Below are 15936 nucleotides of genomic sequence, written 5' to 3'. Positions count from 1 at the left end.
GAAATGTAGCCCTAGTCAAAGTCTGCACAGGATACAGCAGACATCTGGACTGTCTCTCCTCAATGATCCTCCACGATCACAGGCCGTGGGTGTGGGGAATGCATTAAGAGAGATAAGCAAGAGGATTTGGAGATGGCAGTTTGGGGTCTTTGTTGCAAAGGAGAAAAACAAAGGGAAGAAAGGACAATGCGTGGGAAGACTCTGAAAATCCAAACTAATTTTCTAGTCTGTTGCCTGGAATCCATAGACAACTGGGGTGGCTTGATCCCCCTGGGTGCTGAAGGCTGTGGGTGCTTACTGAGCATGAATTCTGTTGAGTTTAGTCAGTCCAGTTATTTAAGCCACCTGTTTGCCAGGCCACAGTCAGGACCTAGGGATGTCAACTTAGACAGCTATATAACAGATGGTTCCGTTCCTCTGTTCATTGATGTCCCTTTTAGGTGTTCAGTGGTCTGAGGAGGCATTGAGCCCTTTTCCCCCTGGCTTTCAGATCATGAAAAGAGGGCTGCAGGAGATGGTGTCACTTGTCATTATTAAGGTCATCTTTGTCATCATCACTGCCACTGCCATGAGTGTCATTGCTATTTATGGAGCACTTTCTGGCACATGCTGCACATCTGATCACCTTTTATGGATGGGGAATGAGACTCAGAGGGTGGGAATGGTAAATCCAAGTTCCGAATGGTCATCCAAGTAACTGTGGTTACTAGTGACCCAAAACCCAAACTCAGCTCTTTTCCATTGGAGTCACGTGCCTTTTCCTTGACATCACACAAAGGATGGTAGGAGTGCTGTCGGCAGTGGCTGCAGCTTACTGGGGAGCCCTCAGTAAGAAACTTGGCTCAAAGGTTTCAGAGAATTATCTTGTTCAATCCTCGTAACAAAGCTGCCAGGTGGGTGTTTCATAATCTTCCGTTTCTCTTTTTATGTCAAAACTCTCACTGTGGAGTGTCTTATATATTCTGAGCCAAAGGTTCTCCAAGCAGAGGACTTTAAGGGACAGGTTGGGGACAGAGGGATGGAGTTGGAAAGCAAAAGCAGAGAAGCAGGAAATGACTCTTGTTGGGAACACTGGGATAAGCTGTGCTACCTGCCATGGTCAGTCTTCAGAGTTGCCTTACCAAGTAAGGATAGCCACACACATTCTGCAGATGGGGAAACTGAGTCCTGGGGGATTTAAACCTTCAGGATACAGGGTTTGTAAAATGAAGGAGCTTAAGTACAAACCATTCCTTCCCTTCTCTTTTCTTCCATGGGAGGAGCCCGGGGCACAGTCAGGGAGCCTTGCACAGTGGTTCAGTGTCACAAAGAGCACAGAAGGGACTCCTGCCACTGTCTGCACTTGCCTTCTCTCTGATCCTCCTCAGGGCCTTTGTAGTTGCTCCTTGCTGTGCCTGGAACTCTCTCCCTCTGCCCTCCCCTCACTTGTGTCAGCCTCATGATTTGCATCTCAGCCCCATACTGTGTCACCCTTATTTCTGGTTTCAGGTGCTAAAATTTCAGTTACCCAAGGTCAACCACAGTCAAAAATATCTCAGGAAAAAATCCCAGAAATAAACAATTTGTAAGTTGTATACAGTGCATTGTTCTGAGTCACATGAAGTCTCGTGCCATCCTGCTCTGTCCCTTGTCCAGTGGATCCACACTGTATACGCTGCCCACCCAGTGGTCAGTCAGTAGCTACCTCAGACGCTAGATCAAGTGTCGTGCCTTCATGATGCTTGTGTTCAAGAAATCCTTATGTTACCTAACAATACTCCCAAAATGCAAGAGTAGTGATGCTAGCAACTTTATGACAGTGTATTGTTGTAACTGCTGTATGTTGGTGTCACTCATCTCTTACTATGCCCAATTTATACACTAAACTTTATTATAGGTGTGTATATAGGAAAAACATAGTATAGGGCTTGGTATTAATTGCTTTAGGCATCTCCTGGGGGTCTTGGGACGCATTCTCTGAGGATAAGGAGGGACAACTGAACCCCATTCTCAGAGCTCCTCCTGGTTGTCCCCACTGCCTCCATTTTATGATCTGCCACATCACCTTTACTGCACAGGGTTGCTACTGGAATCATTTGGCTAATTTGCAAATTTTTTTGTGTCTGTTTTCTTTCCTACTCTTGCCCCAATTGCATGTTTCCAGGTTCTCAAATATTTGAGAAGTGCATGCACTTAGGAATATTTCAAAGGTAAAAATTTTTTTTCTTAAATCCCTGGCTTATGATGACACTGGAAATGGGCAGAAGAAATTGAAAGGTAAAGCAGGTGTAAACATTTGAAAGCAAAGACTTTTCTCTTGCATTAGTGCTTGCTCCTAAAATTTATGCCGGCACTCTGGGTCCACGAAGCCATCAGAATGCTTGTCCTGGTTGAAGTCTGCCTCTAACTAACTAAGAGTCTCAGGCACGATGAGAGGCCCCCTCATTGTGTGCACCACTCTCTGGAGCCCATAGGCCCCAGCTATGGGTTTTTCTATAACTGAAGATGTGCCCTTGTTAATGTAACCTGACTGAGGCAGGCGTGGGCTTTCACAGCAAGAAAAAGGTGACACTGTCTTTGCTCAGGAAATGCTCATGATCCTGGAATGTCATGTTTAGGCTGATTTTAAAATCAGCATTCACTCTTGACCTTGTCAACTCTTCACTCTCCTGTGCTGGTGATGACTTTGACTGACTGCTCCCTGGCTTTGTAGAGTCTTTTGGAGTCAAGGGCCTGTCTGTAGAAGCAGCTGGCTATCGTTTGTTTTATTAGGAAAAACAAATTAGGGTCTGAGTTGGCTTTACCATATTCTGGGGTGACTGGGTTTAAATGACATTGCTCTGCTGATTAAGGCTTCAGGTGGGATAGAAAAGTCACTTGACTCAAGTGACAATGACATTGTGTGTTTAGTGAGTGTGTAGGTACAGCAATGGTGCCACTAATGTCCACATTGTAATCCTTAGAATCTGTGACTTTGTTTGCTGACGTGGCAAAGGGGAATTAAGGTTGAAGATGGATGGCATGAAGGTGTTTTCTCATCTGCCTCAAAACCACGGGATTACCCTAGGTCATCTGGATGTGTTCGGTGGACTCAGAGTCTTCAGAAGCGCAGACCAGGGCAGAAGAGATGAGAGTCGGTGTCTGGACCAACAGATTAGCACCACTGGGAGCCTGCACTGTCTCAGGCCACCTCCACCTCCAGCTCTGACCTACTGAGTCACACTCTGCCTCGAAGCAGGAGCCCAGGAGAGGTGAGAAGTGTGGGGGCCGAGTATGGGCTGCACAGAAACTGCAGCCATGACTGTCAGGTAGGAATGGGAGCCACTGATACCAGATTAATTTGCCTCCCCTCTGTCCCCTCCCCACCCCTTCCCTGTGCTTCATGCTTGCAAGATGGTACACTATGGCTTGAGCCATGCCTCCAGCACTTTTGCTCTGGTTATTTTGAAGATAGGGTCTCACTTTCTGTGCAGGCTGGCCTGGACTGAGGTCCTCCTATTTTATGCTTCCCACCATCAATGGGAAGACAGACACCAGCCACCATGCGCAGCCTTTTCTCCATTGTGATGGTGTCTTGTGAACTTTTTTGCCTGGATTCACCTGGAACCACAGTCCTCCCATCCTCAACCTCCCATGTAGCTGGGTGACAGACTTGTGCCGCTGCACCCATCTTTTGGTTGAGATGGGGGTCCTGTGAACATTTTTGTACTAGGGTGGTGTTAAAGTGCGATCCTCCCAACCTCAGCCTCCCAAGTCGCTAAATCTAATTTTTGAGGGAATTCAGCAAAGCAGGATTTTTATAAGAAACATCTGAATTTTTAATTATTTTGTAGAGTGAGCACAACGTTTGGCCCATGGGTCATCGGTTTGCAACCTCTGCTCTACCTACTCTTCTTTGCTCCCTTTGGGGACTTGGGATTCTAGGCCTGATGTCAGTGCTCCAGATGTGTACAAGACTCTGAGTACAGCAGCTCATGGTCTTTGGGTTGAACACACTCAGGTTCCCTAAGCCACTTACTGCATCTCAGTTGTCACACCACTCTCTTTCACAGGGCGGTGATTCTCTGATAGCAGAAACTGCGACATCATTTCACCTCATGTGGCACAAATACGTGTCTGCGATGTGGGTTTGCCTTTGTGCCATGCAACTCCTTGGAGTCAACGCTTTCTAACGCAGCTCCAGGGGCAGTCACCCCACAGCTGTGTTCCTCTCCATCTGCGTGCTGGCCATCCAGGGACCTGAACATGGTGCTGTGCTATGTTAATTTTAAGAAGATGATCAACAAAATGCTAGTGTAAAATTCTAAAATTTTTTGGCAGTACTGTGGTTTTGAATTTGGGTTCTTGCAGTTGCAAGTGCTGTATTACTTTAGTCACACTCTCAGCTCTTTGTTCTTTTACTTTTATATTTCAGATAGTATCTCATTTTTGCTTGGGGAAGCTTCAGACTGTGATCCTATAACCTTGGCCTCCCACATACCTGGGATTACAGGTGTGATCCACCATGCCCATCCCTTGAAAACATACAATTTTAAATTCTTATAGACATCTGGAGATCCTCAAAAGATGAGTACAGATGCCCTGGAGTTCAGAGCCCCAGTTTAAGATGTAGTGGGGATAGAAAGAGAAACAGGGCTGCTGCAGTAGACCGGGCCTGAGCCTCCACCTTTGCTCTGCCTCACGCCCACTGGGGATCTCAGGCAAATGTCTCATCGCTGAGCTTGTCCTCTGCATTTGTAAAGTGAGGGCAGCAACAATGCAGAGGCATTGTCAAGGTGAGGCCTGTTGTTATGAGAAGTGCTTGCACAAACCACAACAGCTGCTGTTTTTATGGTGAAGGTCAAGTGTACTGAGAAAAATGGGAGTGCCTTTCTTTTTCCTCAGTTTTACTGCAGTTGGAGTTGACAAACAAAAACTGTATATTTTTAAGATGTATACCTCAGTGTGTCGATGTTGTGTGTGTGCATCGTGAACTGAGGGCCACACTTGAGCTAATTTGCATATCTATCACCTCACTTTTGTGTGTGTGTGGTGAGAACATTTGCCAAGCACCAGTGCTCACCCCTGTAATCCTAGCTATTCAGGAGACAGAAATCAGGAGGATCGTGGTTTGCAGTCAGCCCAGGCAAATTGTTCAACACATCCTATCTTGAAAAAAATCTAATTAGAAAACTAGGCTGGTGGAGTGGCACTAGGTGTTGGCCCTGAGTTCAAACCTCAGTACCACAAGAAAAAAGAGAATTTCAAGTATCCAATGAAGACTGTATTGTCAACGACAGTCACCAGGCTGTACACACATCTCCAGACATTACCAATTTCACACAGCTGAAACCTGTGTCCTTAGATCAGTGTCTTCCCACCCCCACCCTAACCCTGGCAATCACATCACTCCACGAGTTAGATTTCTGTTTGTTTGTTGTTTTTTCAGATAGGTTCTTGAGATTTTTCCTGAGGCTGGTCTCTGACCATGATCCTATTATACTTTCCACGTAGCTGGGATGACGAGCACACACCACTACACCCAGTTTGTGGTTGCGATGGGGGGTCTCACTAACTTTTTTCCTTGGCTTGAGCTCAAACTGTGATCTTACCTGTCTTGGACTCCTGAGTATCTGGGGTCATAGGTCACCATGCCTTGCCTGGTTAGAATTTTTTAGACTGGACCACCAAGTGAGAAAATGTGGTATTTCACTTAACAGAAGGTTCTCTAGGTTTTTCCATACTCTCATAAATGACAGTATTTTCTTCCTTTTAAAGGCACAAGAGCGTCCCTTTGTAAGTGAATAGCACAGTTTCTTTGTCCATCCGTCTGTGATGGACACTTAGGTTGACCTCGCATCTTGGTTACGGTGAACAATGCTGCAATAAATATGCAAGTGCAGATATTTTTCCACCTACTGATTTTCCCCGTTTGGGTGGATACCCAGTAGCAGGATTGCTGGATCCTGTGCAGTTCTATTTTTAATGTTTTGAGGACTCTCTGTACTGTTTCCCACTTACATGCCATGGACAGTGTACAAGGGAACCTTCCTGTTCATCCTCACCAGCACTTGCTGCCTTTTGGCTTTTTGAGAGTAGCCACTCTAACAGGCGTGAGGTGCTACCCCATTCTGATTTTGACTTACATTTCTCTGGTAATCGGTTATGTTCAACACTGTCATATTGCCTCTTTGCTATTCATTTGTTTTTCTTTTGAAAAATGGACCTTGTTAGGCCCTTTCCTCATTTTCAAACTGGGTTTTTCCTGTTATTAAGTTGTAGAGTTCCCCCTATAATGTGGATATTAACAGCACACATTGCATAGGACAATGTCAAGAAGACTCTCCCTGTTTTCTTGTAGTAGCTTTATGGTTTCAGGACTTATGTTTACTCCTTAACTCCACTTTGAATATGATGTACCTGTCAATTTCATTCTTCTGTATGTGGATTCCAAGTTTTGCCAACACCATTTCCTGAAGAAATTCTCTTTTACTCTTTGTGTGTCTTTTGTTAAAAATCAAGTGACTAAAGAAATGTGTGGATTTACTTTGGGGCTCTCTGTTTTGTTGCATTGGTCTATCTATCTGTTTTTGCACCAGTACCATATTGCTTTTATTACTATCAAGGTATTTTGTTTTTGTTTGTTTTGGTTTTCGTTTTTTTGGCGGTATTGGGGTTTGAACTGAGGGCCCTGCACTCACTAGGCAGATACTCTACCACTTGAGTCACATGGCTCAAGTTTCGTTCTGCTTGCTCAAGAGCACTTTTTTGTTTGTTTGTTTTGTTGTTTTTTCTGTGAAAATGCCATTGGAAGTTTGGTAGGAACATCACTGCATGAGATGACTTTGGGCAGTATGGGTATTTTCATAATTTTCTTTCAGTCCATGAATATGGGATATCTTTCCACTCATTTGTGTCTTTCTTTTTTTTTCATCAATGTTTTATGAGTTTTACGGTACAGAGCTTTCACTTGCTTCCTTTCACATTTCTTCCTATGCATGTCATTTGATTTTATTTTGATTGTTTTCGAAATGGGGTTGTTTTCTTAAGTTTTTAAGTCGTTTTTGTTTAGTATATAGAAATACTACTGAGTTTCCTGCGGATGATTCTGTATTATATAACATTATTGAATTTATTGTTCTAACTGCTTTTGAGTAATCATTAGGATTTCCCTACTTCCTTCCTTCCCTCTCTCCTTCCCTTCCTCCTTCTTTCCCTCCTTGCCTGCTTCCTGCCTCCACTTCTCTTCCTTCCCTCCCTCCTTCCTTCCTTTCTTTCTTTTTTACTTTCTTTCATTCTTCTCCTTTTCTTCCTCCTTTCTCTCCCTTTTTCCCCTCTTTTGAGACAGGAACTCAGTATATGACCCACGCAGGTCTCAAACTCCTGAGTTAAAGTGATCCTGCAGCCTTAGCCTCCTGACGCTGGGACTACAAATACATTCCCCCATGTCTGGCTCATTAGGATTTTCTACAACATAATTGTGTAATCTGAGTTGGATGCATATTATTTCTTGTGCACTTCCTCTGACTAGGAATTCCAGTGCTACGTTGAATAGAAATGGTCAAAGTGGGCATCCTTGCCTTGTCTCTAAGCCTAGAGGAAAAGCTTTCAGTTTCCCTGTTTGGTGTGATGTCACCTTTTGGTTTGTCATATATGACCTTTATTATGTTGAGATACATTCCTTCTGAGTCTAATTTGTTGAAAGATTTGATCCTGAAATGTTCACTTTTGTCAAGTGCTTTTCTGCATCAAAGTGATCAATACAGGATGTAAGATAAGGGTGCAGATTAATTCCGTATGTGGGTACTCAGCTTCCCCAGCATCATGTATTATAGGAGCCTTTGTCGAGATGATAAATATGAAAATATGAATGAAAGTAGCAATGGGTTTTGATGCTATCAATGGTTGTCCAGTGTTCATGCTCCATTATGCAGGGTTCTGGTTAGGAACCTTTGTTAAAGCATTATCTTCATCTGGATATTTGCCTTTCAAAAGAGGCAACAATGAAAGTTAAAGTGCTCTAGGTTGGTGGGAATATTTTGCTGCAGTGAAGTGATGGAGTAGAGATACTTTAAACTGAGATTTTATGTTTTCTTTTTGGCAGCACAGGGGTTTGAACTCAGGGCCTCCCACTTGCTCGATAGATGCTCTTCCACTTGAGCCACTCCACCAGTCCCTAAACTGAGATTTTAGACTCCCTTATAACCAAACTATTCAAGCAAGTCAGCCCAGAAGGAGGCATACCTAGCCTGTAATTTGAGAAGGCTTCCTGATGGGAAGACATACTGGATCAATAGCTTCCCCTCTCTAAATGATGTGGCATTTGCCAACATGGATTCTGAACTTGTTGCTCACTGAGTAGACAGGAATGTCATTTGATTTTTCAGTAATTTTCCCAGCAAGCATTTCTTGCACGAAAGCAGATTCTCTAGTAATTTCCATCTTTCTCTTGAAAGCATAGTCGACACTACCCACAGCCCTTTCTTTACAGGAGTGCCTTTGTGGTGAGCAAAATGCTCGTGAAATCATTGTGGTGTTCTTTTAGTTACCAATTCAAATGTCAATGTCTGTAAATATGAAGACTGTGCAGTTACCTCATCCCACCACATCACAAAGACCTGATTTTGATCTTGAAGGGGAAAAAAATGACAGAAGTTTGGAGAAGGAGAAGGGCCAAGGACAAAGGAAGAATTCACCAGATAAAACAGGAGCTGGAAGCTAAATATTTGGGAACAATGAAGAAGACAGTTGTAGTGCAGGACCTTGTTCCTACATCAGATGGTTGCACATCCTATTTTGAGAAAAGTTTCAAATTTCCATGTCTTCTTGGAATTTAAGCAACATTTGAGTATGTGAGGAAGGAAAGAAAAACAACTCGATGATTTCTTTAAGAACATGGTCAAATGTAGATGGAGCCGTTGTTTCAGGAGAAAGGATGTGATTGATACCTTGCTGGTTGAATGAACATTGCTTTTAGAATATCATAATTTGTTAAGGATTTGTCTGCTACATTTAATTGGATGAGAAGTCCCACCAAATACTGTGGGTGATTACAGAAAAACAATCTTTTCCACCAGTTCCTCATTATACTCATAGATTGGTTGTAGTGGGAAAGAGGTGGCTAGAAGGATCAGCTCTTGACTGTAGGGAAATAGTAGACTATTTGGGATGAGAGTCGGTATGCTGGTGGGACTCTGGTTACCAGCGGTTGTTGCAGACATTATTGGTCTTCTGATGAGATGGAGCATGCCTGCCTTTTCTAGTAAAGTTAGATTGACTGGGTGGACTTCTCCACTGTCATTCCTAACTTGTTTCCTATTTGGAAATCACAGGGGTTTAGGCTGGTCACCCTTGATGAGTTCCTAGCTTGCTCAAGTTTTTCCAAACCATGCTGAAGATTTGGCCTATGTCCTGTCACCAGCCATGATGATGTCAGCCTTTCTGAGCAGCACTCTCTTGTCTCACTCATGGACTGGCTAGTGTCTCTTTAACTGACACACTCCCCAGTGCCATTTGAACTGTTGATTTTTCTGTTGTTGGCTGAGAGATCTGTGTATGTGGCCCTTCAAGTAACTTTCATTGGTAAAATGTGCCCATGCCATGCCTGCCAATGTGTGATGGTAGGACTCAGGCTCTTGTGGCCCCAATAGGTGTGGGCAGGGCTGCCTGACCTCAGTTCTCTGCTATAAAGAACACGTGACCTATCTACCTCACAGGGGTGTCGTGAGGATTAATGAATGTTGGGACCCTGCTATGGGAAAAAAAAGAGTACATACATTTTTTATAATTTTTTTATTGTATCATTTTTATATTTACTCACAAGGGTATACATTGTTTGGGCCTGCATGAACTTTGCCAAGATGTTTTCAAAATGGTACCCTAATTTAGAAGCACACCAGTGTAAGATGTTTCTAGTTTCTCCACTTCCTTCCCAAGCGTAAGAATTATCAAATGTTTTGCTAGATAAAAATAATACTTGGTTATCCTTTCTCTTGTATTCACTTAACTATCAATACCCACAAATATGTTTTTCTGTGTTTATTGTCCATTTATATCACCTTTTTATTGTAATGGTCTCCTTCTAACATAGGACCGTCTAGTGTTCTCAGCTGGGTATATAAGAATTTCAAACCGGAAATTGGGGTGATGATGAGTTCATCACTGGGTATCAGTGATTTATCTAAATTAGAAAGTCTGCAATGAGACAGAGCAGATTAAAAGCTGATGTGCATCATGGTTCTTGGAGCCAATAAAATCATTGTTTGGATGTTTATGTTACAGAATTGCAGGCTACAGCCATGAAAGTACGTTAACCAACATATTTCACCGAAAGTCATGGAGGGACCATTTTCATTTCCCTGTGACACAGCCTGGCAGCTCCTCCTGGTTTCAAAACTCAGCCATATCCTCTTCCTAATTGTCAGGCACACTGAGTTTGTCTTGAGCTTTGTGGGGAGCTAGACACAAGGCATGTCAGGACACATTTGGCAGAGGATTCTCGGCTTCTCCACTCCCCTCCCCTCCCGGCTTCTCTTGTTGTTTGAAGACAGAGGCTCTCCCCTTCCAGAACAGGCCTCGGGCCTCTCTCCCTTTTGTCAGTCTTGTTGTTTAGGCTTATGTTCCCATCTATGGCTCCACCTCCTTCACTGACAACTTGGCATTTGCCTGGTGTGACATCTTCAAGAGTCCTTAAGCCAGGCAAGGGAGGTGAGATGGAGAGCAATGTTGGGTGGAGGGACTAAGGAAGGTGACTCCATCACTGTCACATCACGTCTGTCACAGAGATTGAATTCCATCCCAATTCCTGAGGGAAGGTGGCGTTATGTCCGCTGGCCTCATGGCAAGGCTGCCTGCAGCCTCCTCCTGGATCTCTGGAGCCAGCACAGTGCCTGTCCTACCCCAGTCATCATTTCTAGGGTGACCAGAAGCAAGCTGGGTCCTATGGCAATGGTGGCAGAGGAAAGCTCTTGTTATGCCAAGTCCTGGGGCAGACGTGGTGTGCAGTTCTGGGGAGGAATTGGGAACCCTAGAGGGAGAGACTGGTCACAAATCTGGGGCCAGAATAGGGTGGGAAAAGAGAAAAATGACCTGTGTCTTTGTGATCAGAAAGGGGAATTTTACATAAGATGTGCAGTAGAAATTTGAGGGGTCATTGCGTGAAAGGCAAGGTAAACCCCCTCCCCTATTGCTCTGTTAAATCCTAGGTAAAGTCTCAGCACAGCAATTCTTGTGCATGGGGGGTAGGTGTTGTGAGGAAATAAAGATTAGAATATGATATTTATGTATATGTGTGTGTGTGTGAGAGAGAGAGAGAGAGAGAGAGAGAGAGAGAGAGAGAGAGAGAGAGAGTGAGAGAGAAAGAAAGCTTAGTATATGCCAGGAACACAGCATTGCATGGGTAGCGTCACAATCTACATGATATTTCCATGAGATCTTTTTATCCCCAAATCACTTCATGATGACATCTTGTAAGTTATGCCGTCTGTGAAATATGCTGTCAGGCTATTTTGTCACTATGCAAATGTCATGGAGTGTACTTACTCTACGACAGCTGTGACGTCACTGGGGACACAGTCCCATACCACTGTTGGGTATGTGGTCTATCGTTGGCCTAAAGCTGTTTGCAGTCCATGACTGTACTGTGACATGATCCCTGTGTCGTCCCCTCCATAACGTGCTGTCCTCTGTTTACCTAGGACTTGTCCATCTGTACAAAACCATAGCTGACTCAAATTAGCCTTGGAAAGGTAGTTTCTTAGCAGGTTACAGGGACGTGTCAGAGAACAAAGCCAGGAGATGGAGGTGGGGCTCAGGGATAGTGGAGAGCCATTGGGCCACATCTCCTTTCTCTCCATCTCTGGACTACCAGGCCTTCAGCCCAGCCCCCTTCTCACTCTGAAGATGGGTTTCCAGTTTGCACATTGCTATAAACAGGACCTGAGTCCCACGCTGGCAGCTACAGGCATACCAACGCCCCTGGAGATGTTTTGCTTCCTACTTGCAATTCTCATAAGAGAGAGTTTAATTGGCTCATGGTCAGATGGTCACATCTCATCCAATCAACTGATGCAGGGTGGAGAGCCAAGGGAGCCACCTTACATGTCTCCCCCATCACCCGACTGACAGATGAGAAAGCTGAGGTTGCCAGCTGAAAAGGACTGACTTCAGGAGGAGGTGAGAGTGGAGTGACCATGGACTCTGACCATAGGGCCTAGTGATTTATTTATAAGAACTCTTTTATTTACAAATAACTCAACTCAAAATGGCTTAAACCCAGGCTCCAATGGCCGGACCCAAGGAGTCTGTCTGGAGCAGCTCAATTTGGAGGCTCAAATCAGGTCCTACAAAGTCCATCTTATTCATTTTTGTGGCTCTGTTTCTTTTATTACCTTCTTGGCATTCTGTGCTCTTTCCTGACCCTCTGCTAGATCACCCTGTCTTACTGGCCAGCAAACTCCTGCTCAAACTTCAAAGCCAGGTGAAATGCTACCACTATTTCATCCATTTTGCCGACTAGACGTGGGGTTAATGTAGCATTGCTTCCTCTTCACGGTTCCCTAGGCCATTTCTTCATATTCTAGCACAACATTCATTGCACCATGCTACAGTGTTTTATTGTTGGTGTTTTTAAAGAACTTGCAGATTGGGCTCACTGAATCCTTCTTCATCCTGCTCACGTGTTTTAGTGGCAGGGCCAGCTAAGTGAACACTTCACGCCTCTAGTTACAGGCTGTTTTCGGGCCTGGCCCCCTTGACTCTCCCACCCCGCCCTCCACACTGTCCCTGTCTCTCTATCTGTGGCGGGTGCAGGGGATCCTTGTCTCCATGGCCCTGGAAGATGGCACAGCAATGGAGGAGACCAAGTCCCCACCCGCCTGCAAGGGGCTCAGCTCTCAGCTGGTCCTCACTGAGCTCTGTAGTGGCTGAGAAATACACTGTTACTACACCGTGACATGGTGCGGATTGTGATCTGTTTTTGTGTAAGAGGCCACCCCCACACTCACTGGCTGAAAATAGCACCCATCTAAAATTGCACACCTTCCTGCCTATGGCTGGGCTTGGCTGGGCAGTAGCCTGGTCTTACTCATTAGCTGCTGTGTTCCTGGTGGCTGGGTGTGGAATGCTGTCTCTCTCTCTCTCTCTCTGTGTGTGTCTCTCTCTCTCTGTCTCTCTGCGTGTAGTTTCAGTACCAGGACACCTCTTCCTCACCATTGTTTTGTCATTTGGCCCTACACTGGTTTCTCAAACAGCATAGCCAGGTTTTTTATAGAGTTAGATTTTTATACAGGATTCCAAGAATTCAAAGTGGACCCTACCGAGCCTTCTAATGTGTCGGTTTGGAAGTGAACTTGACCCTACTGCGTTGAGTGGATGTGGGAAGTCACGGAGCTGTCCCCACTCCAGGGGAGAGGGCCACAGGAGCATGTGGCTTCTGGGATGGCCGCTGATGCAACCACAGCCAAACCACTGAGGCGAGGGCTTGCTGGTTCCAGAAGTTGCCTATGCTCATGGAGTGACACCAGTTTTCCCAAACTTCAACAGTCTCCCACAGTCCTCATCCTCACAACTTCTCAATTTTCTCCCCTTTCCTTTCTTTTTTCTTTTTGTACCCAAGTCTGAACTCAGGGTCTACACCTGAGCCACACCACCTGCCCTTTTTTGTGATGCTTATTTTTGAGATAGGGAAATACAGTTATGCTTTGCTTCCATCCTTCTCAAAAAGTACATAACTATTAAAAACAATTCACTCACGTAACCCTAACGTAATTCATAATCATGCAGTATGAGCACAGCCCCTGCCTAGGAGGATAATATGGGGTGAATTGAATTTTATGGACTTCGAATCTGCTGCTTCTGTGACAGTCACACCCACTGGAGTCTCCTAAACCCAATGTGATTCTCCCTGTGCTGTTGGCATTGGATGGCTTCTCAAGGACGTTTGCACTGCTGGAGCATCCCCACTCTCTTCAGCACATCCTGCTTCCCTGAAGCAGCACAGCAGTGAGGAAAAGAGCATCCAGGAAACACCCCTGACACAACCCTGTTCAAATCAGAGCCTCCTCCCTCCTTTCTGCATTTGCCCCCTGGTCTGCTTCAATCTCAGGAAAAGGTGGCAAAAGGCAGGTGTTGGTCTTTTCTGGGCAATGGCAATGTGTCCCTTTCAAGATCGGATCTGTTTCCATAACAATCACTGTTGTGACCTTGTCATGTGTGTCATAAGTCCAAAGGGAGCTTGGAGAAACAACCCTTGAAATCACATCACAGCAGCATCCCTACAGGAGTTTGATTCTACATGGAACCCACTTGAGTTGCTCAAAGGCTTCACACTTTTGCTTGTGGGCGTGTCTCTCTTCTCTTCTCCTCCCTTGTTCTTTCTCCTTCTCATTCTTTATCACAACAGAGGGTCTACCTTTCCTTTGCTCCCGTCCTGAATATTTGGAACAAAGTCAAGCTCTGAACACTTTTCTCTACAGTTTTCTGGTGGACCAAGAGGCCATGCCTCTGTGCTTTTAATGCTGTAGGAAGAGGAATGACTCACTTGCAATATTCTAGAAAGGAGACCCCTGGACATCATGCAGCCAACCACTAAGAAGGAGGATATTTTCTAAGTAGGAGGGTGTTTGCCTTAGTTCATTTTCCATTGCCATACAAAATACCCAAGACCAAGTAATTCATAAATAGAGGAGTATTTAGCCCATAGCTTGGGGACTGGGAAGTCCAGGAGCTTGGCGCTTGGGGAGGCTTTCTTACTTCATCCAAACATGGTGGAGGGCATCACATGGTGAGATAGAGCAAGTATACTGGCTCAGATCTTCCTATTCTTAGAACACCGCTAATATTATCATTTGGGTCCTACCTTCAAGAAACTCAACTGCCAGAGACAACAAAGAAAGAAGGAAACAGATGGAGCATAAGGGACACAAGGAGTTTGCTCAAATGGCTAAAGAGAAAGGGACAGAGTGGAACAACATTTGAAGAAAGAATGACTGGCAATTTTTCCAAAACCTTAAACACATCAATGCAAGAAACACATCAAGAGTCAAGAAACTCCCTAAACAAAAATGGAATAAACACACAGAGAATTGTAAAATTAGCCAGAGAAAAAGTACTTGATAGTTTCAAAGGAGAAAACCAAGAGTAATGAGTGACTTTCCACAGAGACAATTGAAGTGACGGGCACTGGGAGCTGCCTTCAGTAATGAGTGGGGTGGGCAGAGGGGGCCCCCAAGAAAAAAAAAAACTCAACTGATCCTAATTAATTCCCTAAGGCGCCACATTTCTATCAACATAGAAAATTGAGCGTTAAGTTTCCAACACATGAACTTTTGGGGGACATGTTCAAGCCATACCAGTCATTGAACAGTTACCAATTTGCCTCTGTTTATGATTCCAAAGGGAATCTAACTTTCTTTCCATTTCCCAACACAGAGACCTTTAGACGTCTGCCTAGGAAAGGTGGTAAGGAAAATTCCATGCCCCAGATCTCATTCTTGAGGTCTTGTGATCATGGCTGTATGACAGTATTGACACCAAAACTACCAGAGTGTCATTGTCTAACAGGTGTTGCCTATAGATGTGACTTGAGGTGCCATGTTCTGTGAGAGCTGAAATGCAGCAGTTCTCAACATTAAACTTCAGTTCGTCTACTCTTGGGATAAATGCAGATTCCTGGGCTTCATATCAAATTTGATTCTGTGGGACTGGAGTGTGCATACTGAAGACACCTTGAGTGGGGCTGAGAGGTTTCTAGACCTGATTTGGTGAAATTCCATAGGGTTTTGAAGCATCCATCAAGCATGGAATTCCTTACTCCTTTATACACCCACCTTGAACTATGAACTAGAGACTGGAATAAAGAGGTGCAAAAAGAAGAAAGGCAAACAAACTCTGGGTTTGTAGTGAATCCCAGTGGGATCTCTAAGCCCCATCTAGATGGATGTCAAGATGGGTCTGTGAGACTCTGGTTCCCTCTAGTGG

General features: G+C 44.6%; 1 long non-coding RNA gene across 1 annotated transcript; it reads left to right on the top strand.

The window, feature by feature from the left end:
• Positions 1–676: 676 nt before the first annotated feature.
• LOC141418213 (uncharacterized) lies at positions 677–13452 on the top strand. The gene is made up of 3 exons (XR_012442892.1): positions 677–893; positions 2943–3230; positions 4032–13452. It is a non-coding gene; the product is annotated as an uncharacterized lncRNA (long non-coding RNA).
• Positions 13453–15936: the final 2484 nt, after the last annotated feature.

This window comes from Castor canadensis, chromosome 16, assembly GCF_047511655.1.
Source record: "Castor canadensis chromosome 16, mCasCan1.hap1v2, whole genome shotgun sequence".
Lineage (NCBI taxonomy): Eukaryota > Metazoa > Chordata > Mammalia > Rodentia > Castoridae > Castor > Castor canadensis.
This window is presented reverse-complemented; position numbering and strand designations above follow the sequence as displayed.